General features: G+C 50.6%; 1 protein-coding gene across 1 annotated transcript in view; it reads right to left on the reverse strand.

Annotated features, from left to right (window-relative positions):
• Window positions 1-23,094, reverse strand: part of LOC119090036 (sex peptide receptor) — a 48,479-nt gene extending 25,385 nt beyond the window's left edge. Inside the window, exon 1 of the mRNA XM_037212832.1 lies at window positions 23,023-23,094. The gene's annotated coding sequence lies outside the window, so the exon portion shown is untranslated. The remainder of the gene's footprint in view (window positions 1-23,022) is intronic.
• Window positions 23,095-27,755: the final 4,661 nt, after the last annotated feature.

Consider the following 27,755-nt stretch of genomic DNA (forward strand, 5'->3'; position numbering starts at 1 on the left):
TCACCAATCAGCCTCCTGGGAGGTTTTTTTGTGGCCTGCCCACAGCGGCGCAACCTTTGTACCGAGGCCCATTGTTATCGAGCAGCCATGGATATGTAACTGGTAAAGCGCGCACAGGTCGTTTAGGTCGTTGCTTCATGCTTTTGCGGCGTATTCTACAACGATCCCGTCGTGGGACAAACAACACGCATTTCAATTCTGAAATAATCGCAGTGCTATACCAGCAATCAAGGCGAGAAGTAACGCCGCAGTTTTCTTATTATCAATTTGCTTCACGTAGTAAGAGTGCGTCAAGTCGTGAGCTATAGCACATCTGCTTGCCTGTCACGTCGCTGCGATTTGCCGCGCGCACTAGCCTCCCTGCCGAAGTTTCGCCAGCGGTGACACTTATTTCCCACCCCAGCCGGCCCACTCCGGACGTTCCAGGCGAGCGAATCCGGCCCTCGCAAGAGAGCTCCGCCCGTTTTATCAGCCTTCCGCCATCCCTCGGCCAGACAAGTACGGTAGCCCAGTCGAGCACAGTCCTTGGGCGCGCCGGCGGCGGCGCGGACGGCCCGCTCCGACGACCCGCACCGGCCCGCCATCGACGTCACATTGAGACGGACGTCGGTGACGTCAGTGAGGGATTACGAGCCGCGCTGGCGGCTGGCAGCTGAGAATGCTGACTTACGCCCGGCAGTTTGCGCACAGTGGCAGCGCATCTGGCTTCGTAATGGTGATACGGGGTGTAAGGACGCAGAAAATGCATTGCGGTGTCCATCACGTCACATCCAGCCTTGTTAGCTGTGCTCGAACTTACTCAACGGCGCAAAGAGCCGATACCAGTTGCGTCGTTGGAACTACCGCCAGCGATGTAACACTGTCTGGTTTTTCAGCTACATGACGCGGACCTGTTGTTGTTCATTGGAGTTTTCGGGCGCGTCGACTGCAGTGGTCATTTTGCGCCCCGCATGACGCGGACCTCAGTTAAGACAAGAAAGCTTGACAAATTTTCCTCAAGCTCCGAGCCCCGAGGACTTTGGACAAAACAATGCTACATCATCGAATGGGTATGACTAAGCCAGGATTGTAAGCGTTGGATTATATTAAAGGATGTATAACGACTAAAATCATCAATGTCTGTGTGAACTGTGACTTTCCCCAGGTACTCATACATTGGAAAGCAAACTGTAGTATCGTATGCAAGTGAACGTTCGCGTTTAGGGCAGGAGGTCAGATTTAGTAAAAAACAAACTTGCCATCTGGAAACCTTATTTTGGGGTGGGTCGTGCAGCACCGCACATAGCTTGATTGATAACTTGAGTTTGCTTGTGTCGTATGCATGTATAAATATACATATATATATATATATATATAATATGTTTGTGTGTTTGTGTGTATACGTATGTATATACATACACATGTGTATGCTAAAAGTGGATCGTATTTTATCTACCCATCGAAAACCATTATTTGAAAACTATCATTAAAACCGATGACGTAATCAATCTTATCAAGCGAAGCACCGCTCCAGCATGTTTACTCGGAGCAATGAACCAGACGGAGCCTGTTCACTCCCACGGCAAGTAATGCGAGTGGTCGAATAGCAGCGGAGGGAGCGAGAGGAGTGAGGAGGGTGGGCGGAGGGGTGTGGGGAGGGACAGGGGACCGGAATGCACCGCCACTGCGGCATCGAGTGTTTTCACCGTCCAATAGCGCGCGAGGCAGCTTTTTAAAGAATGAGCAGCAAGTCCTCCCTATGCATTTGGGAGCACGTCAAACAAGGCTGCTTCGTAAGCAGGGATTGCGTAAAGTTTTCTCATCTGTAACGCGTTAATGAAGCTAGGTAATGCCGCCAGTGCTCCCGCATACGACTGAGGAAAGAAACCACGGAGACTTCCTGAGCTGCACCTAAACTGTGCAGCTCATTACGAAGTTTGCCGGCACCATCAAGATGACGATGCACGCTATACGCAGAACAGGCATCAGCAAGGGGCGCTTGATCTGCTGGCACAGCGTGTGTGGCCGGATAACTTCCTGCGCCTGCTGGCACAGCGTGTGTAGTCGGGTAACTCCCCGCACCTGCTGGCACAGCGTGTGTAGTCGGGTAACTTCCCGCACCTGTTGGCACAGCGTGTGTGGCCGGATAACTTCCTGCGCCCGCTGGCACGGCATGTGTAGTTGGGTAGCTTCCCGCCCCTGCTGGCACGGCGTGTGTAGCTGGATAACTTCCCGCACCTGCTGGCCCTAGCCTTACACTTATATAGCTGTCTGATGAGCAGGATCCACCATTCAGAGCTCTCAGGGCCTCGGATTACTGGTCAATGCGGTCGTTCGTGATGCACACAGGGGTTGATTTGTGTGCTGCTCGAAAAGGAGGGCATTCATAGAGCTGCGGGCGAATGCAGTACACTCGCTAGGAAGTATTACACCGTTCTCCCGACGTTCTTTCAATATTCGCTCGTCACCAATACATCACATATGTGTGGCATGTTTCGGCGGCGCTGAACACACATTGAACCGCGGGGGGGGGGGGGGGAGTGCGGCCGGACAACCAGAAAGATAGACCTAGCTCATCCTTCCGACGGACGGATGGGCGAGCCCGGACGGCCGGTTTCAGATGTGACCGCCGGTCGGCGAGCGTTCCGCCACACTGGGTCCGATCCCGCTCGCTAGACCGACCCTCGTCTCCGGACCCTCCGGGCTATTGCGGACCGGCCCTAAGATTTCTAGCCCGCGTGCTTCTGTTTTAAGTTGGAACCGATAAGCAGGCGATTTCTATTCCTGGCAGACATGTAAGCGGTATGCGATGGAGAACGCTGTCCGACGGCAAATTTCATTACTGTAGGATGACGGAACGAATGACTTTTTCAAGGCGGACGCAATTTTCTCTTTCCACATCTGTTCGGACACAATTGCTTGAAGAGATTGGACCTTCCCTGCTCTCCTGCGGATGAGGATATTTTCGTCAAGGGGTTGGGAGTGCTCGGTATTGAAGCGGTACTTTCCGGCTGAGCACATGCCTGGGCCGGATGTAACTGGAGCAAGCAAATTGATCACAGAAAGAGCGGTGGTTGCGTATGATGACACAAATTTACAATGCATACCTATCGGTAAGATTGCAGAAAGTGTCACGGTGAATAAATGTGACGATCACAACGATGCCGATACGATCGAAGCAATGACAAAACGTTACGTTGAACACAACATTTTCAAACACATTTGCCGGAACGATCGCACCGTTGGACAAATAATTTGAGTGATTTTTTCCATCATTTCATCGTTTTTGTAAACTTATAGTGGCATGGGCTGCTACAATTACATACCCTGGATTCCGTTCAATTATAATTGAACTAAAGCATTAAGCTTAAGCATTCCGCAAAGCTGTCTGGTGTGGCATACACACACACACACACACACACACACACACACACACACACACACACACACACACACACACACACACACACACACACCACACACACACACACACATATATATATATATATATATATATATATATATATATATATATATATATATATATATATAACTTTTTGCCACATTCACAAGTTCGCATGTTTTAGAATGCATTAGCGCATTGTCCGCTTAGAACTGAAAGGAAAATGACTTCAGCCAATATGCCACCGCCACAACTGACCGTCGCATATAACACTGTGTAATGTGGCAAACGTCTTAAGGTAACCAACTGAAAATCAAAGTCAATCTCCCTCATGTGAACATTTCGCCAACATGACCATTCGGCCCAACGAAAATCGACGTTGGATGCAGTCTGTAGACTGTTCCGCAATACATGCCTGAGTCACGGGCCAGTCTAACTATGCGATGACCAAAATAACTAAGTTAGGTCGCAGGCGTGCCACGAACCGGGATATGTATCATACACTTTCACTTCTCAAATTCACGCAGATATATCTGCCCCTGTGGTATCGCGGATACTCTCTTTCGTTTAATGATGACAGCCATTGCTTACTGAATGAATACAAATTTCCATATTGTCTGTAAGGTTCTCGTCGACTTTGAAGTCAGAATGAATAATTAGCTAAATGTGTTCCATGATGTTTCCAGACCCACATCTTGAAGGTGGCACCGCATTTCCGCGGAGATCCTGCTGCTTCAGCGCTTCCGTGACGCCGTGCGTTCACGACAGCCACCGCTCGCTACGGAGCCAGTTGAGCCGTCACGTGTTGATCCTGGCGCCGCACCAGTCAGCTAATCTAGCGCAATATCGGCCCACCAAACAGCCGCGCTCAGCCGATCTCGCATGTTTATTGATTGGACGCGTCAAAGCGAGCCGACGCCGCGCCGCAGGCGCCAGCCGCGGTGCCCCAACGGCGCCCGATAAAAACTCATTACGGCTCGGCCCGGCAAACAGTACGTCAGACGGCCGGTGATGCCATGGGCATATGATCTTTGTGCAGCTTGCGCCAGATTCCGTCCCGGCTGGGAGCGACGAAGTGGCGGCCTGATAGCCTTATGCTGAGGGTTAAGGCCACGGGGTAATCAAGGGGTGACAGCCAGTGGACTGGTGCAGGTATTGACCTCCGCAAACTAGTGCCACCGGTGCAGCCACCGGTGCAGCCACCGCGCCGCGTGTGTGATCCTGTTGAGGCACCCTGAGGATCCCCTCCCCCTTCCCTCCTGTGGGGCCACGCAGGCATCTGAGCGCGTAATCATCCGGTTCGGTCATCAGATCAGGTCCGACCGATGCTGTAGGTTATGTCATACGGCCCGATCGCTGCGTGCAGGTCAGGTCCTACGACCCGACCGATGTCGATGCGAATGTACTTGCGGTGCGGTGCATTTAACAGTCAAAGTCTGCCAACTGTCAAGCAAGTGTAGTCTAGTCCACATTGCATGCTATATAAGTTATGCGTCTGCGTCGTTGGTGCCAGGTAGAGTACGTTAGCCTAAGCTGAAACTCAAAGGAGTTGATCAGTGACGGGTGACAGGAAAGATATTGTTCATTGCATTTCATGTATTTGATGATGATGATGATGATGATGATATATATATATATATATATATATATATATATATGTATATATTTCTGAAGAGCCAACACAATATCACTGGCCCTGGGCTTAAGTTCGCCAAATCTCAGCCATAAACGAGACATCAGAACAAGTCAGAGCTGAATTGGATATTATATAATTTGGATACAGAGTGGATACAGAGTGGAAGCAGATCTCAAAATATGTGAGCCAGTTTTGAGCCGACTTGAAAAATTAAGTCAAACACACGCTTAGTTAAAGCAGTTGGTACATTTCAGCTAATAAACGCTTATTATTTTTGCTTTATTTCAGGGTACGGAACCGTAGAATAAGACGAGAGGTTTGTCGCCCGTGGTTATTGACTTTAGGAACGATTAACTTTACATGCAGATGCATGCTTGGAATTGATTGCAACGGCATTTAAAGGGAGTGAGTCGGAATAAGAAGGCCCAGGGCTGTATATCGCGATCATGTGGTGTAGTCTGGTGTTTGCACAGATTAGTGAACTTCGTGGTAACGTTGATTATCACAATATGGTTTGGTGCAACTTGACTCAGACACTTGGCATAACCTCACAGGAAGAGCGCATCCTCTGTTTGCTTGAACACCTTTTCCATTTGCTTTTTCAGCCATTTCAATGTAACGTTTCGTTCACTGTTACTGCTCTTTTCGCGCCTGATGAGGCCTGAATGGGTGTTGAAGAGTTCTGAACTGTGGTTGATGTCATCACATATTTTACTCTACTCCACCAAAATTCCGAGGCCTTTATGATTCGGAGAGGCGTTCGCTATTCTATTCGATGAAAAAACATCCAAAGTTGTCCACAGTGCCATAATGCCATAATAGTTCCTAATGTAATAACATCACCGAGCAAGCTGCAGAATGTATCGCACTCTAGCTGCGCGAAAATTCAGCGTAAAATTCCAAAATATAGAGGCCTGAAACAGACAACCATACCATTACGAGACCGAAGGATCTGCATAATGGAGGATCTACCAAGTTTTCGTAATTGACATGCCTAGTGAAGTGCGACACCTCAATGTGTAGAGAAAGCGGCACGTCTCAACGATCTTCCCACCGGCGTGGTGTCTGTTAACAGTCAGCTTCCAAGAACGTATTCTGTTTATAATGTAGACCTTGTAAACTAGCGCAGAAGCTTTTCAGCATCAAACACCTGAACTCAGTCACCGCCAGCTTACTGCATAACAAACACCTTTCAAGGGCAATGCTATAAATCAGGCAGCTTGCAAACCATCTGGGTGGTTTGCAGACTTCCTGCCCTGTTGGACACTGCCGCAACAAGATATGCAGGCTACATATCTCACCCGCTCTTGGGAAAGGACGGTGCCCCCATTGGAACGCTGTCGGAAGTGCTGGGAATGATAGCAATGACAAAAAAAGAAGCAATCAAATGGGAAAAATAATAACGTTTTTTTTCGTCGAGAGCAAATATCGAGCCGGCACAAGGCAAAGCCGGATGGAGTCATATCTGATGGGTCTGGCGCGGGAGCGCCGCGCTGGTGCAGCTGGGACTGGATCACACACCAGATGGCTGGCAGGCCAGCACTGGTCCAGTGGGGGGGGGGGGGGGGGGGGGAGGGGGGGGGGGGGGGAGCGCGGCCCAGGCAAATTGAGGCCGCAGGGGGAGCTGAATCCGCGCCCCGGCCCAGTTTGAAGCCCCGTCGATCGCCACCGAGCGGGCCACGTATGTTAGACCCACGCGCGTAGGCTACAGCCAAGACGTCACGTTCACGCCTGTATGCTTTTGACGTATTCTCACAAGCATTAGATGACAACTGCCTCTACGAAGATTTTCCGTGCTAACCGAATGAAAAGATTTCGAAATGTCGAGATTAGTGTACGTATTTTGGGGAATCTTGCGAATGTCAGCCTGCCATGCCTAGCTTCAGCTGGCCCTTTGCTCCAAACAAGCTGTTGCCAGCAACACGTTATGATGTTTAAAAGAACAAAACGTCATTCAAGCAATAATTATCGTAATATTTCGTGCCGCTCTAAACTATTTTACGTAATGAGCCACCGTGAAAACGGCTTATGTTTGCCCGGCATGCATGGCTTGTCAAGTCACATGGCGTGAGGCGTGGTACATGGCCGATCTTCACCGTTTTAACGGAGTGCTGCTGGTACCAGCACTCGTCTGCTTAACACTCGAGCCTGCCCGCTTCCTTTCCTTTGCTCCCACCGGGGCGGCGGTAACGCAGCCCGCGTGCCGACCTCTCCTCCCAGACGCGTTTTATCCCTGATGCAGCACTTCGGCAGGAGTTACTGAATTTTTGGGGTTCGCAGTTCGTCGCCCCCGCTCCCCGCCCCCCAGCGGCGGGTGACCCGCTGAGCGTTGGACGCCTGCCATCGCCGGAGCTGCGCTCACCAGTGCGCGATTTCACGGTGCCTGCAGTCGCCGCCGCTGAGATTCGGAGCTCCGTCATGTACGTCAGGACAATCAGCCGGAAGACTGCAGTCTGAGGCTCATCGAGGCAGGCTTTCATCCACCGCGGCGTCAGGACAATCAGCCGGAAGACTGCAGTCTGAGGCTCATCGAGGCAGGCTTTCATCCACCGCGGCGCGGCTCAGGAATAGCACGTGGTTAAACTGGGTATAAGCTGCGGCGTTTTCAGAGAGGTGATCATTTATCACGAACGTTTACGGCTGACTTCATCTCCGCGCCAAAAATTAGCGTGCTGCGTTCGGTTATTTATTTTACATGACGTCAAACAATTTTCTTCGGAGCTATCTGGCGGATGAGGGGCGAATTGATCACATCCGTGCTGCTTCTGCCGGAGTTAGGGAGCCTCCACTTTCAACAAATACCACGACTCTATGGTGGTTCGGCGTGCCGAGTGTGTTTGGTTTCCATGCCGACCGGTCGCTACCAAGAGAGCTTCGTGCAGTGACGTCACGATTAACGTCCTGCAGCAACCAAGCGAAGTCGTGTGCAAGGTCAAAAGGTCACGCGAGCGAGCTTTCTCGATCTGCCAGACCACCACCGCACATTATACGAGGGCGGTTCAAGCCCTAGACGCTCGGGGCACTTACCTCATTACACCGGCATGACTACATCTCACGGAAGTGGATCGGCATACTGATAATGCCTGTCAGCGTGCGGTCCGTCACATGCACTTGTGCAGCCATGCAAAACAGGCACGCACAACGAATATCGCAAAACTAGACGTTAAGACACATCTTTTGGGCTAAACAATGCAAACTTGTCAGAAATGTTTACTGAAGTACATGACCGATTTCATGATAGTTCCATGCTGTGTACTCAACGGATGGAGCACTTCTTTCCGTATACAAGTTTGGTGATCCATTTAGATTGGGCTCCAAGCAGGTATTCAACCGTTACCTGTTATTTCTAAACTGTGGTTCGAGCTGCAGCAACCAATCTTACTGTTGTCATCCTAGCAAAGCTCCATTACATTGTCCAGAGCAATCCATTTTCGAAACATCAATGCCGTATGTGCGTACCGTCACACGTAATTTCCATGTTCTAGACCTTGGATAACCAAATATGCACAAGTCGAAAATGTAACCATCTGGCTAGACACCAGTTACCCGAAATTTCGTACTTCTTCAGGTTATCTATTCTCAACCAAAAATTATGCTAGACCTCTTCAAGAACCCAAGATAAGGACTGTTCCCTGTGTATAAAGATAACACCAGACTCCGCGAGATGCCTTCAAACCAAGTGGCAAACCCTGTTCCACCTGCTTTCGGCAAACCCTGTGTAAGAGTGTGACACTCCTTTCATGCTTTGGGAGGAACGCCGTGATAGCCTTCGACGCCAACCAAAAAGTGTGGACGAGCAGCGCATCTTAGGCAGTGCCTAACATACAACAATACAACGTAGATCGATTGTTGGACTATACTTAACCAGTTTCTTGTAACAGTGAGCACGTTGAACTAGCCTTATTACTGCATTGGCTGAAGCGTGTTTGCGTGTTTACATGAAATTCAAACCGCCCGGAATCCAGTGATAGACAAGCGCACCAATCCAGTGGGGAAAGCCTAAGTACTTAACCGCCCAAAAACCACGCAAAAACGTGCCCCCGTCACGTCTCACTGTCTGACGTCTTGCCACCTCAGGCCCAAACATACCCCACTAGCCCTGCCGTTCGATGATCCCACCGCGCAAACCACGTGCTGCGTCACATATCTGTTTTGCAGGTGGCTTTTAGTGAGGAGAGTCTGCCAATAGGGCGGAAATATGTTGTCATTGACTGTATGTTCGTGCACAAATTATATCAGCTGTTTGTGATAACTTCGTTGGCTTAACCGAGGAAGTTATCATTATCATTATTATATAAATATATATACGATCAAGTTTGTTTTAGCGGAAGGCGTCGCGAACGGAAAGGCTCATTTTGTTGCCTATCTATTTCGATCATCTTACTGCACGATTAAATGCCAACACTTCACATCGTTCAACAGCAATACAGGATTACGTACTGGACGGATGAGCTGACGTGAAAACTTGGTAGCACGGCTTTACTTTTGTCGTCTGAATATGAATCTAACGGATTGACGAGACCCATTTTAGAGAGTAGCCACTAGCATCGGAGTACTTATACGTCTCTTCCTTTACGGGCGACACTGCATCAGGGAGAACGTGCCCAAGCTTGGGGCACGTCTACGACAGCAGAAGGTAAGACCATCCTCTCTCGATAGCATCAGTAGGATAGCCATCAGCAAAGCATATTTATTATCGCCGCGCGGCCACCGCAGCGAGTGGCCGGGGTAACGGCAATCCTCAGCAAATAAGGTACGGCCAGCATAAGGTTTCGGTACAGGTTACCAGAGAGGACCGCCGTGGGATGGAGCGGCGGGTGCGGGAGACCGACAGTCCGTCAGCTGCAGTTCAGCGCTGTCTCCCACACCGGCACCACTTTTGTTACTGCCAAGCCTCCTGACTGTGCCATTTCGTGGCGCGGCAAATAGCCGCGGCCATCAAATGCGAGTGGCGCCATTCGTCTTCAAGCCCAACAGCGGGCGCCACACACACACACTGAGCCGCGGCAGTGGACCCTGATGCGGCGGTAACGACCGAGAATGGCTGGAAAAGTCCATTATCCCGACATAGAGCATAGCAAAAAGGAAATGCAGTGCCCGTGATTTATGCTAATAACATGATCAATGCTCAGTGGCACATGGCGTAGCGTGCCGACCTTTCGACCATATGTGGAGGCCTGGACAGGCAGGGCTGTTCCGCATGACTTGAGCAACAGGGGAGAGGGCTGAGAAAAGTTGGCGCTCGGAAAAGTTGGTTGAAAACAAGCAACAAATTGTAGAAGTTGACGTGGGAAGCCTGCCAAAGCGGAGATCTTTCCACGGGGAATACGAGAACAAAACGAATGTTGGTGTGGATGTGGTGATGCTCGCAGAGTCATTTTTGGACTGGCGTGTTCTGGTCGATGCTGTTCACATAGCTCCACAACATGGCGTTTGGCGTTGTCAACATATGGTCGCTTCAACTAAAACCCTTTACCAGCTTTGCTTAAAACTGTTGGCTAATGAGGCTTTCATGGAAAATGAACAGCAGCCAATTCCTCACTTTACCAGGCAAAGCATGTGCCGAATAGTTATAAATCTCAATTTATCAGTCCAATGCACACAATAATGCACCTAATACGGATGATTCAGTAATCACCAAATGTCTCATGCATGTCCGGCCTTTGCCAAATTGCTAGATTCTAGGTGCAGACTGACGCACACGACCAGAGCTGATCCATATTGGTGCTTGCTCTTTTCCAAACCTTCAAAGGAACCATATTACTTTAATCTGGCGAGCTATCTCGAGAAGTACCAACGAATGGATGACGGATTTAGCGCAAAACAGGATAAGACTCCGGCACCTACTCCTGACGCATATTGTCTACCAGAAACGTACCCTATTTATCGCAGAAATGCACTGCAAAAAAAACACTATTCGTAGACATGCCTGCATGGAGCGCTGTGTAATGATACGAACTGGCATACAGCAGCCATCACACATTAATCGAGATATGGAATACCAGAAAGTTTATTGGCCCAGTCATTTTTTTCTAATCCCCGCGCCACAGCTAAGTCGTGAATTTTGCGACCGCATTGTCTTTCGTAGGGTGTATTTCGCGTGTATGTGGCCTGTCGACGGCTCGAATTCTGAGCCACTGTGCTCTTGCGCGAAAACGTGAAAAGACAACAGCCACTGAAACGCACACTGCGTGCCTTTACGATCTGAGAGTACAAACTGAGAGCACGGCCTCTTATCGGAAGGGGGGGGGGGGCGGAGGGGAGGAAATAAATTATCTCAAGCCACGCACATGCGCACACTGAGGCCACGTCCGCACAGATTCGGCACAGACGTCTGTTTGTGGGTTTTTCTATCAAGGCCCATCGGGGAGGGGGAGGAGGGGGGGGGGGGACACGTCAACTGACGAACACACCGGTATTTGTCGTCGATTCCGCTGATCCGACGCGCCGCGGCGCTTAGTTTATGCATGTCCCGCATTACAGGTTTCCGACGAAGGCGCCCACGCATTGCGGGCGAAAACAGCCCTGGCTGTGTTGTCGGCACCGGCGTCAGCACCCGGCTTCATTGCCCCATCAGCGTGGCTAGGCTTGCGAAGCACCGGGGGCTGAGCGGCGCTGTTGGCTGCCTGACAGCCGCGGATGGGGTTTCTGTCAGGGTGATCACCAGATTTTGGATTGTTTTCCTGTATACAACGCTCTCAAAAGCGTTGTGTGGGAATCGCCGTACGTTATACTTCATCTACCAATGTAATAAAATAACCGACCCATATTGTATTGATTTTATCAAATACGATAAATTGTCAGCCCATGTGATATCCTATTTCATCCGGTCCACAGGTCCCCTGTATAGTTATGGCACATCAGGAGGAAGAAGCTCCAGCTCGTCCAAAATATAAAAAACCTGCGCATACCATGCCAGTTAGAAGACAAAAATGCTGTCACCTTCGTTGTTAATAAATGCAGCATGGACGGAAAAGACGGAAAGACCGCCGCAGCGGGTTGCGATTATAGAAACATCTTTTCAGTCCGCTAACCCGCCAATTTCCGACCCGTTTTTGCGTATCAACTTTTCAAGCAACTTAATGTATCTGTAGAGTAATGCAAATCGTCCAAAAACCAGACCCCGCTTCGGAACACAAACAAATATCATGAAGCTATCATATTTTTATTTTCACAGCAAGAACACTACTGACAGAAAGACCATGGCTGACAAGACACACTTGTAAACAAGGTTGCACGAAATGAAAGCTTTAAGCAAATATCTCACTTAAAAGTCAAGAATACCCGACCAAAATTTTAAAATTATGTCCCGATTTCAGCAAGCAGCACTTAGGTGGGTCTTAAATATAAATCTAGATAGATACTGCACTTGGCTACTATTGTGAGAGAGTGATACACTCAACCTTTATTGGATTACACAAAAATCATATGTCACATATTATAATAAATATCCATGATTATTGGGATGTATGGGAAACTGTGAGCCTTTCATTGCCCTAGCATCAGTCACTTATCAGTACAGCCAGAGCTTACTGGCGTTTCAAATGCGCAACAGTCGTCGAAGTTGAAAAAAGTAGTGACATATAGTTTGCTTACCGATGTCTAAAGATGCAGTTTATGACCACGACCACAGGGCACGAACACCATACGGTTTTCCCTTACGACGATTGTTACTGTTTTTCAACATAATCTTCGAATAAAAATTTTGTTGTGTCTGATTTGGTCATTTCTTTTAATATTTGTATGTAGTTCTTTATCTTTACAATGCTGATTTGTTTCCATAAAAGTCTTTATGCAGCAAGCAACAATACATCATAGTTTTTTATGTCGTTGCTAAATGTCGGTAAGTTCACTGGAGGGACAAATAATGGTATTTAACAAAATATTATTGCTTTCCCAGCTTTCGCGGCGCATCACACAAAGGGGGCGGCGATGGTAATGGGGTAGAACAGCTTAGGATAGGGTAGTGGTTAGAGAAACGTGGATCATTTCAAAGGTACCATGCGGTTTTATGTGGTATTGCTGTATGATGTATGCACTCAATGACAACAAACACCATTTGAGAGACTGGCTGTGGTTCTTCAATGAGCATTATGAAATTGAGGCAATTGTGACGCCGTCAAATGCTGTTTGAGCTTATGTACAGTGCAATGAGCTGAGATTTTCCGTGACTTGAAACATCCAGCATTTTTACTTAGTGTAAAGCTACTAGTTGATGCATGCACTTATAGAAGAAACTGCCTTTGGTCTATTGAGATGACGTACAAGCGTGAAATATTTAGAACATTTTGGTGGAAGGCAAAATGAATTTCCATCCTCTTTCTTCTCATTTGTACTTGAAAACTGCTATTACAGTGCTTAAGATCTACTTTGATGCCTTGCAAACTCCATTTTGCAGGTGCTTTGACTGCTGCTCTCTGAGCGACATCACTGGTGTTAGCCAAACAGCGCTATGCATTAGATGACACATGCCATTCTATGCACACTTAAAAAATAGCTTAAAAAATAAGAGGAAATGATAATACGCGTATTGCAATAACTTAGTACTTCCGCCTTATGGCGGGTCAGAATTGTAGCATAGCAGGCTTTGTAAACTGGATCACCAATTAGGCGGGGTCAGACGACGCCAGAGGGCAGAACGGATCGTGCGTAGCATCGCGATACCTCAAACATTCGCCACCAAATTCCGCGGTTGACCACTAATTTTCCGCTCGGATGGTAGAGGTCAAGACTCATCCAAGCACGTAAGCTCTAATCCCGGAAATTTGTCCATTTGAAAGGCTCGGATTAAGTCTTTAGAAAATACAAGCACTTTAAACGTCCTTGACATCCAATTTCACGTGAAATATTCGAGTATCAATGAATGGCTGGGGTTCAAGAGGGTCCAGTCAGTGATTAACGTTTATGGGACCTAAGACAACGCCGTCGGCTACGTCACTCGCAACAGCATTCCTGCGAGCTGTGCGACCTATCGACGTCCGTACCCGTCGAGTCAGTCAGTGACAGACGCCCGTGACATCACCGTAGGCGGCGGACACGCGGGGGAGCCCTGTCAGCGGACGGCGCTCACAAGGCTAGCGCTTGCGAGAGCCGGTACTGTCGCCGGCACCCGTGCCCGACCAGCACTCGCGAGCCCCACCCGCTCACGCCCCGCCCGAACAGTTCCCTCCGCGCGAGCCCAGCTCACGCGCGCTCCGTCCGCGTGAGCTCCCTCCGTACGCGCGCCCCGCCCGCGTGAGCTCCCTCCGCTCGAGCCCCACCCGCTCACGCCTCGCCCGAACAGTTCCCTCTGCGCGAGCCCAGCTCACGCGCGCCCCGCCCGCGTGAGCTCCCTCCGCTCGAGGCCTACCCGCTCATGCCTCGCCTGGACAGTTCCCTCCGCGCGAGCCCAGCCCGCGCGCGCCCCGCCCGCGTGAGCTCCCTCCGTGCGCGCCCCGCCCACGTGGGCTCCCTCCGCTCGAGCCCCGCCCGCGTGAGTTCCCTCCGCTCGAGCCCCGCCCCCGCCAGCACGAACTCCATCCGCGCGATCTCCGTCCGGCGGCTCTGCGCACGCCGCGCCCGCGGCGCGTGCAGCCGGGCCCGTCGTGCGTCGTCGGGCTTCGCGGTAATGAGCGCTCGGCGGCCGTCGCTCCCCGCTCGATGCGACATGGAAGACCGTGATGGGCTAGACGCACCGCCTGCCTCATTAGGCGCATCAGGCTGGACGACCAGGTGAACCGGAGCTGCTTCAAAGTCGGAGCGGAGACTCTGCGACATATGCCGCCGGAGGGCCCAGCGCCAACAGAAGTCACGTGTCATGTCTGTCAATGACATATGATGGCTGCTTGAACTGGGTGAAACTCGGCACCAAGCACCCGACCGGATAGCATGGTGTCATCGAGTGACACCTTTTCACAGCAAGAGTTGATGGGCCATTTCTGATTAGCTCGCGTCCCATCAGCTCCAGAACAGCTTCGCCTTCAATGTGTAGCCCAACGAGAGCTCAGGGAATGAGACGTGCTTTTTTAGGCCCGCTCCGCGAGACATGGCTTACTCGGACAGACGTGTCCTGCACAATGTGCTCAGGACCTCACCCCACAGGTCAAGGACGGGGGAGGGCGGGGGGGGGGGGGGGTCGGAGCGGTTGCGTGCTGCGGCGACCTGGTCGATGGCTGTCACCTGCGAACCATCTGCCGCAGCTCGCATGTATTCGCGACGCGGCCACATCGCAGCTTAGCCCCCCCTCCCCCTCCGACGGCGTGACATCCGAGTCAGCTGCTGACCCGCGCGCGTCTCTGGTGCTCGCTGGTCAGCTGTCGGCAGGGACGGGATCTGAGCGGTCTGCAGCCTGGGCGGCGAACCCCGACAGGCTGTGAAGGGTCTGCGCATGGGATCAGCAAGTTCGATGTGTGGCGACATCGCTTGCAAGGCGGCTACAGCTGGGGCTTTTGGTCTTCACGTGTGCACACGTCATCTTCTACCCGTCCTCAGCGCTGTGTCGCAAGACAGTCGCTTTGCTGTGTCCGTGTGATGACGAAAACAGTGCAAAATCACAGCTGGAGCCAGACCTGCCATCTGTGAAGATAAAGAGGGAAGACATGACATTGACGGCGCAGCAGCGGTCGAGCGTCGATTGTGCGCTGCGTCCGGCGGAGCCCAGCGGATGTTATGGTCGTCACTGACTTTTAGACATTTATTTTGGGACGTGTGATGGATGCCCTTGATTGCATACACGGTTTAAAACGAGCTGATGCAAGAGAAGCGAGTGGAAGCCCGTGTCGACTCATGAGGCATGTTGTGATTGATCACAGTGGAAAGCCGCCTCAAATTCGCATGCCTAAAGGTATCATGATTATACTGAAATAGCCTTCTTAAGAGGCGACAACATTGCCTCATCATGCTTGAGCACACGAGTGTAGTGTACGCCAGCTATGCATTCGGTGTGCCGAGGTGGGTTCAGTACTCAAGAATGACAGAGACATTTGGAAGGAAAATGTAGATGAACTATGGGCAGCCGCGCAGAATGGGCTCATGGGGTAAGGCGACGTTGCAAAAAAAGTTATTTTTGAACGCTTCTATGCCCACATTCTCAAAATGCGGTGTCAGAAAATTATTTACGACGTCAACTTTCTGCACGGCGCTGACTGTTCATTCATGGTGTTTTCACTTGGCCGCCTTACGTCAGGTCCAAGCCGTGAATGCCATTTGCTACACCGAGTGAAGTGCACCTTCCCGTCCCCAGCGCCGGGAAACTTTGAGGACGAAGCAACGCTGTGCAAACACCTGGACAAGCCGACCAATCAGGCCTAAGCCTCTTTAAATAAGTCTCCAACAGGCCGACGAGCACCGTTGTTTGCTAACTTTACCGTCCAAGATGGGAACCAGGCGGCTGCGAACCAGATCCTCTCGTAAACACCTCTGTGAGCCGATTAACCGGGCGAGTGGTATGCACATGTGCATAGTCGAGCCTCAGCAAATAAATTTAGTTTTTTATTACCTAAGTCTTCTCTCGAAAGCTCCATCTTTTGTTGACGGGAAATTCGCTTTTGATCGGTTCATTATTTTTTGCGAAAGCATGGCTTCAACGCTGTCGACGGGTCACCGGTTGGCCATTGCTTTAACGACGCCGCTATGTGTGCTGTGCTGTATAGCCGCAATCGGGTGGAGAGCTCCTGACGCAAAAGTTTTATATTTCGAAAGCGCATATTTTCGCTGTGCTACAGCTATTGGAGTACAAAAGCTGCTGTTGGAAATATATTTTCTCGCTGTTCTACGCATCGCAAAGTTGGGAAGCCTTTTCTGCGGGCCAAAACAATGCAAGGCTTTGTAACAATGCTTTGAACCAGACACTGTGAAGAAAAAAGAAAGTGTCTATTGGGGAGCAGGCGGTGCGATCGCTTCACAATGATCGAAACGCTTTCAAATATCATACATTCACAAGCGTTTCAACGTTTCAAAAACACCCCACACTACGCTCGGGCAAGAGGCATTATGCCATCAAGCGTCAGAAGACCACGGTGCCTTTTAGTGGTCAAAACACGTAGTAGAGCGGATGAAGCCAGTTCGTCTGGCTCCGTTTAGTTCATTTGCATAACAACCGATGTGGCAGGCCTTAATGAGGCTTCCGTCTTATTAAGGACGAGCGCTTCTCGAGCGTTTTCAAAACGATGAATTAGGCCCCCTTTCCCTGGAGCTGGTTCTTGGGATCCAGTGTTATCTGCACTGCCGTCCTCCTAGTTTTACTAAAGGTTGGTCATTAGGAGCGTTCTGCGTCAGCAGTTACAAAACTGGTTTGGTTAACACCCAGCACAAATCTGTGACGCAAACCGATTCAGTCAAGGACACAATAACGTTGGACACTTTGGCCGCCGTTGTTTATTCGTTCACTGAAGCGTCCGTTCCACCCCCGGCATCTCCGCATATGAACACTCGACTGACTGGCTCGGAGTTCCCCCAGCGGGCACGCCTGCAGTCTCTGCGCGGCCGTACAGCAGCTGGGCACGTCACCGTCCCCCAGTCCTGACCTCCTTGGTCGTGAGAGAGGTTCCGTGTTGCTGCCGCCTCCCTCCCCCTCCCCCTCCCCTAATGAGCGGCACGCCACCCAACCTCGGGCTGCGTCCGGCCGCCAACGGCGACGCACGACATCTGGCTCGCGAGGCGCTGCGCCTCGCCTGAGGCTCGCTCTGAGGCTCTGAGGCTTTGAGGCTCTGAGGCTCTGAGGCTTTTAGACCGGCTGATATCTGCAGCTGCGGTGCACAAGTAGAAGACTCTGGGGCCCAGCTCCAATACCGTACGGGTCGGGGCTGACATTCTGAAGCTGTAAGGTGCCAGTACGGGCCCGGAGGACGCCTGAACTCCGGGCCAGCTCTGGGGAGCCGCGACTCTGTTTCGGGCTCCAAGGCTTCAGACTCCGGGAAGATAGCGAGTGCCTCCGACAAAACACGGGAGACAACACCGCGCCAGCCAGAGCAGCGTCGCGCCAGCCAGAGCAGCACCGCGCCAGCCAGAGCAGCATCGCGCCAGCCAGAGCAGCATCGCGCCAGCCAGAGCAGCACCGCGCCAGCCAGAGCAGCACTGCGCCAGTCGACGCCGTTCCCCGCCACCGTGCGCACGCCCGCGCGACACAGGCCACCGCGGTGCGCGGACACAAAGCGCACGTTATTCAGCCATTGGTGCGTGCGTGGCGCTCTGATGGCGCACGTCACGTGATGCGTGGTGCGACAGGCCCGGGTCGGTACTGTATCCGTCTTTTAGCAGACGCCTTTGTGGCGTCAGCGGGGGTTAGGCAGGGGCTCATTACGCGCCAAATTGTCCGGTCGATGCGTCGTGGCTCGACGGCAGTCAAGCGCGTGTCGGGCCGCCAACGCTCGGCCCCGAACGGCGAAAGGTGTAACATCTCCACCTTGGACGGCGAAAGGTGTACCACCTCCGTCTCGTACCGCGAATGGTGGAACATCTGCGCCTCGGACGGCGAAAGGTGTACCACCTCCGTCTCGTGCTAAGGCTGCTGTACCATCTCCACCCCGCTCGGTGTAAAGTGTACGCTCGGCTCATGGTGACGAGCGGCTTCATGTACTCAGCTCAACTCCACTCGCCTCGTCAGCAACTGGAAGGAATACCAGCGAATAAATACCACAACGGCTCATCAATGTGCCCAAACTTGTCCTGTACCCCGGTCGATCATCATCAGTCAGTCAGCGGCGGTGGACCGAGCTGGACGCGCTCGTGACAAACTGCAGACCGCAGCTGAAGAGAGTCCCAGTCAGAGTGATGTGGACCAAGGATGACGCTTCAGCAGTCTTTGCACCCGCCCGTCTGCCCGATGCTGGTTTTATTTCTCCAAGACTGTTTGGTTATGCAGGACGTTTGCAACAAGCGCGCTGCGCTGCAATTTTGCGAGCTGGCTGCAGCTACGGTTCTACTCCCGCGGTTTTACGAGAGCTGGCGGCAGAACTGTTGGACGTTACGCTTGCTCTCCCGACTTGTAGTGTTTCTTACGCCGGCTCAGAGTGGCCTATTAGAATATATTTTACAATGTCCATGACATATCCCGGGATCAGCGCACAGAGAAACGGTTCAATGGCGCTGAACCGCCCTCCTGACTGATGTGCCCAGATCAACTGCTAACTTGTCCTGAGATGAAATGTGTCGGTGGGCTCACGTCCACCAAATTAAATTAACGACGCCGTAAGAGAGACATAAGGCATACCATTAATAATGTAGATATGTCTGATATAGCTTAATATTTACAAGCCAAGCCCGTGAGCACACAGATAGTAGCTATCATGACAGCATGTGTGCATCCACCCGCAGGGCACACATACGAACATGAACAGCTAATCGTTTGTTGGCAAGCTGGAATGAAATTTGCACCCAAACTATCGAAAGGTCAAGCTGTTTCCTTAGCTAATAAACTTAACGCTCTGGTTTGTTAGGCTGACGGTTTGTCCGAAAGATATGTCTAACTCGGTCGATGCAAGTGGCTTTTTACGAGCCCGTCGGCTACCCAGCCCATTTCGTGGTCAATGCACATATTTCCAGGAGGGTCCAGTTGCACACTATCCTGCCAGCCAGACAAAGAGCTCAATAAAACTGCTTTGGAAGAGAAATATTGTCGTGTCGCTGAAAAGCCGAGGGCCAGTGTATGTAAGCAACAGGAGCCATACGTTATGCTTTCAAAAGTAACAGGGTCAAAGACATTGGAGACGAAAATTACATTACACTTCCACCGCTGGTGAGGCTCACGGCCAAAACCATTTTTCAAAGCTTTATAGAATATGACACAAACTTGGTTTGGCCGAACACGGCTGGAAATTGTTAGTTGTCAAAGCGCATCTATTGGAATACACATTCTGAAATCGAGCATAAACGAGAATTCGGCTTTCGGGGCGTTAGCCTCCTCTGGGCAATGCGTAAACTAGTCCACAATACGTAAACGCCATTGTTTATTGACTCATAGGCCCGAGCGCGTTTGACAATCACCACTGTATTGATGCGTCATGTTACACATAAGTGTTGTGTTGAGGTTCACGATTGTACCTCCTCATTAGGCGTAAGTGAGGCATTGGCCTGGTAATATCAGCCGTCCTTTGTAATTTTGAATTTATGATCACCGAATGGAATGCCGCGAATGGCATGACGTGACAACAGGCGCCTTAACGAGGGCTCGCTCCGTGAAAGCGCGCGGTGGCGCGGCCAGTCTTGATAAAGGGGTGGGGATAACGAATGTGCCCTGCTGGTGAAAGCCTTCAAACAATGCTACCAGATATGGCTGACTTGATTACCAGCAAGCTTAATTTCTTAAGTCTTCTTTTCACTTTTTGGCCTGAACGTTCATGAGCGCTCGGTCGCCACCGCCTGATGTTAGCAGGAGCAGCTGACGCCGTTGGGTTCGAAAAAGACGCAACTTGCGGTATCAGTGTTATCACCCCCAAAATTGCAAGCGTACACGCTTCAAACCATTCCATATAACTTTTTCAGTGGTTGATTCCGAAAATGGACGGACGTCCTCAGACCAACATTTTTGGCCATGTCATCACAAAGTTTTGATCCGTGTCGGTTAAAAATTTGCCGGCCTCGGGCCTTACCATCCAAAGTGCGACCCACGGCTACATAACCCGCCAATGCTTTCATTTCTTCAAACGCAAGGCTGCGGTGCGCCTGCTCGGTAGAGTAAGGCAGATTTTCGTTACATAACACGGCCTGCCACTCCTGAGCAATCAGACACGCAGTTTCACTGCAGTCGTGAATATGATTCAATGTAAGGCCTTCCCGTTTAGAACGCGAGGGCAGAAGAGCACCCTGCTGACCGCCGTGTTCTGGCGCCGCACACGAGCCCACGAGACGGCGCCATTCGCCGGCCCGCTCAGGCATCGAGTAGGATGCCTTTCTCTGCCACGATGGGTATCTAGTGTTTGGTGAATTCGTCCCAGATTTTGCGGTGTGGCAATGGCCTCCCGCCAGTCCCAGCTGACATATTGGTCTTACTCTGGCCCTGGCACTTAAACAAAGGGTAATTCCTCCCGGGTCTAATCTGCCCTTTGAGCGCCGTGCAAAAACGAGGAATGCCTCGTGAGGAAAGAATGACCATTTTCGATGGAGCGATCGCTCAGCACTGTCGCAATGCCACCGCACTGGTGGCGATCGGTTCGACAGATCAAGCGGCATTTCAGCTCAAGTGCACCATTCCAGACTTCAGTTGACAACTTTCCTGGACGCCGCAATCTCGCCAAGCCTGTTTTAAGGAGTTGACGCCGGCGAGAGAGCGCAGCCCTGCGGATGCCGTTCGGGATTCTCCGGTCCAATGCGCCTGAGCTCTGCTATCTGCCCGGCATGACATCGGATGGCGAAGATAGACTTTGGAAAAGTTCACTCCACTAGGTCAGAGCCCATTGATCCGTCACGTAGTAGGCAGGTTGTGATTCGCAGGCACGCATTGTTCATTTGTGTCGGCATGTCTCCTCGGTATAATTCGAATGATCCGTATAACTCATCTGTTTTCCCCTGCCTCGGATTGCAGGAATGAACAGCTTGGTGCAAACAAACAGTGGACAACAATGCCGCTCTGCATTACCTTTCAATGCGTCGCGTCCGCAAATTTAGAACGCGGCTAATTTCTGGGAACCCTGACGAGCGCCGCCGCTCGGGTGGAAACGGCAATAACGCACATCAAACACGATGAAGGGTGGGCTGTTGTCGACTTTTAAATGATATCACACATTTCGCGGCTTCCAGGAATGCTGTGTGGGCATGCTCACAAACGAGGACTCGCAGTTAATTCATTCGCGCGAAGCAGGGCGAAAGTCTTATTACGACGATCTTTGGACGTAGCTGGTTTAAGTTCCATGTGGTTCAGTAGCGGACACGATTTACAGTAAGAGTGGCCCAACCATCAGCACATCAGTACTGATTATAGAGTCGAACCCAGTGAACTAGTGACGCAGTTATGGCTTATTTACTTACGATAACGACGCACACCATGCTTACATTCGCCCCGTCACATTTTTACGGCTAGCTTTACAGATGTCGTCATACTATTGTTCGTATTTATTGCAGGCGTTGCAAATTTACTGGAGTTGTACATCGCGATGCAACTGAATATAATGTTAGTTTGGTGAGCTGTTCTTAATGTTCAGAAAGGAAATTTGTTGTCTTTTTTGTAGCACTCATCAGTACAGAGGGCCTCTTAACTTCTTGCGCTCAATTCCAGTACACCAGGCTTTCTGCACTCATGGGCATGCCTTATAAAAAAGAACAGCACATTCGCCCGACAGGTAAAAGGCTTAGCAATCTTCTTTATCAAAGCATTCTGAACATATCTGTGAAAATATGTTCCGAGTGTTGGCATAGCCTAATCATGTCACTGCCCTTCGGAAAAAACCCTCTTTTTCTTTAATTTCGTGGCAAGCTGCCTTTCCGAGTAGGGCACATCATAACTCTACAGGTTTGGCATCCTGGAACTTCGAAACCGGCTGCATCGTAACCATCTCCGAAACAGGCAGTTTTGCAACCAATCAGGTTCAATTTCGTCAGGGGGCAGCAGCCATAACATTGTTTCCGGCAGCACCACTTTGCACACAACCACGACAGAGACAACGTTCTGAAGTTTGACGAAACTTTTCTCGTTCCTGGCCAAAGTTTTGGTCCAGAGGATTGCATCCCCGTGGGGTTCGCTAACTGGGGAAGCGTTTTTCCTCTTGAGGAATTTAGCGTTTAGGAATTCAGCGCCCAGGGCCATCGTAAGGGAATATGCCGCCAACCGTTGCGGCACAAGAGCCCCGTGGCGGAGCAGCACGGCTGTCACGTCTGATGGGAATATAAATGTCGGGGCTGATGAAGGCTGGTGGAAAGGCCAGGGCAGACACCGACACTGACAAGGCTTGATCCAGGGGGCACACTGGACGTGAAATGGCCTAAAGCGCTCAGGGGCAACCGTGAAACTCCATGCAAGTAGGGCACGAGTCTAGAAGTCACTGTCGACCGCGGCCAGGAGACAGGGTGGACGCCGGGGCCGACGACGACTGACCGTGAGTGTCCACTGGTGAGCCGTCTGCGACCGGTGGCTGCCGGGTTGCGGTCCTCCCCGCTGGCACGCGCACCCTCCTCGGACCGGCCGGCGTCACCAACTGGGGAGCTGCCGCGGCGACGACGACGGCGGCGGCGGCGGCGCCTCACCTGACCTACGGCGCGCGCGCCGTCCGACGCGGACCGGCGACGACACCGACGCCGGCCGAGGGTGACGCTGGCAAGAACCAGTGGTGACGCCGGCAAGAACCAATGGTGACGCGGACAAGGACCAGTAGTGACGCCGACAAGGACCAATGGTGACGCCGACAAGGACCAATGGTGACGCCGGCAAGGACCAGTGATGACGCCGACAAGGACCAATGGTGACACCAACAAGGACCAATGGTGACGCCGGCAAGGACCAATGGTGACGCCGGAAAGGACCAATCGTGACGCCGGCAAGAACCAATGGTGACGCCGACAAGGACCAATGGTGACGCCGACAAGGACCAGTGATGACGCCGACAAGGACCAATGGTGACACCGACAAGGACCAATGGTGACGCCGGCAAGGAACAGCGGTGACGCCGACAAGGACCAATGGTGACGCCGACAAGGACCATTGGTGACGCCGGCCGATGGTGATACTGGTACGAACTCATGACGACACCGACAACAAACGGCGATGGTAACAAAGGTGCCAGCCGGTGGTTAAGACGTTGCCGACAGGTGGTGACGCCGACCGATAGTGAGACCGCCAACAATAGCAGCGGCTAATATTGACAGGAATACGGACCGACGAACAAGCCGACACTGAGCGATGTGGCACAGACGGATGGTCACACAGACAGGCTTACACTGCCGCTGGGGACCAGACCAATGGTGACGTCGACACAGACTAGTGGTGACGTCGACACAGACCAATTGTGAGGTCGACACACGGACCAGTGGTGAGGTCGACACACAGACCAATGGTGACGTCGACGCACAAACCACTGATGACGTCGGCTCACAGATCAGTGTGACGTCGACACACCGGCCAGTGGTGACGTCGACACAGACCAGTGGTGACGTCAGCTCACAGACCAGTGGTGACGTCGACACACCGGTCAGTGGTGACGTCGACACAGACCAGTGGTGACGTCGACACAGGCCAGTGGTGACGTCGACACAGACCAGTGGTGACGTCAGCTCACAGACCAGTGGTGACGTCGGTGCACAGACCAGCGGCGACGTCGACACAGACAAGTGGTGACGTCAGCTTACAGACCAGTGGTGACGTCGACATACCGGCCGGTGGTGACGTCGACACAGACCAGTAGTGACGTCGACAAACTAACCAATGGTGACGTCGACATACAGACTAGTAGTGACGTCGACACACAGGCTGGTGGTGACATCGACTATAACTAACGTTTCCAACACCGACTGACAGTGGCTGTGGTGATAACGGAAGTAATAGCGACCCCATTTGATGATGACACCAACGGTTGGCAACATGGTAATGCTCACACAGTCACTTTTTATGCTCTGTAACCCGTCCCTCCTCGCAGTCCAAATCTGAAGCATCACCCAGCCTCGCAATGGAATTTTGCTCTGAACCCTCCTAACCTCGCAAGTATAATTGAATTTTGACTAATGTCTCATTTCGAAAACTTTTTAATGCATGCAAAAACTATTGCATAACACATTAGCATGTGGTCTTAGCAGCACAGCAGGAACACGAGTGGAATGATTATTCAGACTATCGTCTGGACTTGTCAATGTTGTAAGTGATAATATGCGTATAGAAGCGTACCAAAGACGGCGATAGTTCGAAAACTCGTTCCAACCATAACCCTAATACCTCGCCTTGGTCGTTTCGTAAAATCACGACAGGCATAACTTGAAACGTGCAATCATTACATAGCATAAGCTTGTGCATGTCATGAGGTGAGTCAGTCCCTGACTCAGTCCAAAGCTACATTTTCATCCAAACAGACCGGACGTGCATGGCACAAATTGACCCAGCCTCTTGCTTCGGCATACAATTGAGGGTTAAAGTGCGATGTACCTTCCTCATCCCATCATATAAATATATCACATGAGGTAAGCCGATATCCCGGTTATACGCAAAGCTTCTCTTCCAGATATGGTAGGTACATACGCGCAAAGGCAATCAGTCAGTTCGCTAGTGGAGAATGACTACGGGCTGAATACTGATGCTTGAGATCACATCATACACCCACCCACTAAACTGTATAGAGGCTACATCGTCAAAAAACTGCTCGTTGCACATCGCGGATGCGCTGGAATATCTCTATCTTAAATGGCATCCACTTGTGCTTACAATGATAGTTATCCTGCACTACTCGCGACAGCCTAGCATAAACTTGCAACCATTCTCGCAAGTGGTTATGAAACCAACACTATAGACAAACATGAGTGTAGCGACGACAGCACACGGCAAACCGCAAAGATGCTTGCAAAATGTGGAGAGATAAAAACTTCAATATGGTAAGGAATAAATACTGACACTTATGACGCTTGAAAGTCAAAGTAAGCGAATCGATAATTATGCACTGGTACTGCAGGGAGTACAAAAAACCCTATACTTTCAGAGTATATGGTCTGAACAGGCACGAAAAGCATGCCGCTGATGTCAAAAGTGAGGGCTGTTTTCTGCCAACTTTTGAAGTCACGATAGGCACGATTGGTTCACTGAACCTGGCACATGAGCCGACAGATTTCTTCCTTCTTATTTGCTGCTTTTCTTGTTAGGAAATAAATTGTGCAGCGTCACAGGTGCGTGGGGTTTTGCGTTCTATAAAAACCCGAACAGCTTAATGAGCTTAAGCTGATTTACAACCACGTTGCGGGCATTCCAAGCCATCTGTCTCAAATGGTACGAGGATCTGAACGCTGCGTAGTATACTGATCACGTTCTCCGCAAAGTACTAAGGCCAGCCGTGATCTTTACGACTAGCAATAAACCGAGTCATTTGGCATTTCATACTGTTTAGTGTATGAAATGTTTCTTGGCTGGAAAAATGTGTGAAAACACTGATCTTAGGGCCATTAGAAAAACGCCTCGTCACCACTGATCTTTAACGTCGGCACTGATATAGCAAAGCTTGTAGTCTATTTCTTACGCCAGTGCTCCGAGACGTGCTCTACAGAAGCTTACGCTGCAAACGTTGGGAGCACAGGCCAATGCTAAGCTTTGGGTGTCGTCTGACTGGCATGATCGGCTGTAATTTGTTGCAATTTTCGCAAATTTATTGCCAAATGGCTCGCTAAACTTTACATTTGTGTCAACGATCATATTCTATAAATTGGTAGCTTTATCTCCCCTGGTTAGTTTTTTGCATTAAAGCCCGTCGAGACAAGACATCAAAAATCATCTAAAAAAAGGCAGATGGGAGATTTAATGTGCAGCCGACGAGAATGTGCACCGCCGACAGAAGTGATTTAAGTAGCCTTGGAAACGCCTAATAAACCGCAGATGGATTATCTCCACACTTGCGAAAATATCGTGCTCGTCTGGAAATGGCGAAAGAGTCTGCGCTACCAACAGAACAAGGGGCTGGGATAAAGCTCATAATACCGCACTTCATTCGACAGCCTCCGCTCAAAGACTGTGACCAAATACTTGCACCCAGACCAGCCATCTGTTCCACCAACGCCCAGCTTTGTCTGTGCTGTTTGACGTCACCGGTCAGCCACTGGGATCACAGGGAAACGGATTCAGGCGTACTCTGATAATAACCATCAGCCCTTCCATCCGTGTCACACCAGTGTAGTGAAGCGTGGCAGTCCACGAGCACGAGAGATGGATACTGAGCCGGCCTTGTGACACCAGCCTCCATTCTCGGACACAGGTCAAGGGTGAATATACCCGACTAATGTGGTGTGAAGAAATAACAGAAACGCGAGATGTCTCAAACAGTAGGAAATACATGCATTAGACAATTACCGTTTTTTTTAAAAGTTATTACTTGCATGGTACAATCATACATTTGTCGGGAGAGGCTCTCTGAATATTTCCCAAACAAACCGAACTATCATCGTGATCAAACGACAAAAATCAAAATGCCTGATTCAAGCCATAGATCGTACCTCTCGGATCCATCTGAGCCTGTCGACCAAATATTTTTATATTTTGTAAGGTCGCCAGTTTGGCAAAGATCAGATGATGCGAAAAATGTCATAGGTAGACCATTGTCAAAAAAATGTCATAGACCATTCACATTGTGTTGATACGACTCATTTGAAACGTAAGAGAAACCACTGAAGTGAAACATGGCAATAACATACAACGTGCTACGAATCCCATAAGCAAACTTATGTCTAATTCCAGTCAAGTTTAAATGCATAAAAAGCAATTCAAAGATCGTTTTAAAGGTTATATGAACCTCACGGATTGGGCACTGGTGTATATAATTGGAGCGAGACCACGGGCCGAGCGATCATCAAGGTCAACTGACCTGAAACGAAACGGCTTCAGCGGCCTGACCTGTCAAGGCCCGGCCAGTGACAACTCTGCTGACATTGTGTCTTGGCAGACACCGATCGCACACTCAAGTGCTGTTTGAGAATGTGACTTATTTCTGCAATCTGGCAAATCCACCACCATTTTGTCTCCCCATTCGATTAACCTGTGACCACACGTGAACTTTTAAAATCGCAAAAACCTGAAGAAAACGAGACGAAAATAGGCCCAGGTCAGCGAGATTATACGAACTCATACTGACGGAGGAGAAAACAGACGAT

This window comes from Pollicipes pollicipes, unplaced genomic scaffold (assembly GCF_011947565.3).
Source record: "Pollicipes pollicipes isolate AB1234 unplaced genomic scaffold, Ppol_2.1 Scaffold_3087;HRSCAF=3621_pilon_pilon_pilon, whole genome shotgun sequence".
NCBI lineage: Eukaryota > Metazoa > Arthropoda > Thecostraca > Pollicipedomorpha > Pollicipedidae > Pollicipes > Pollicipes pollicipes.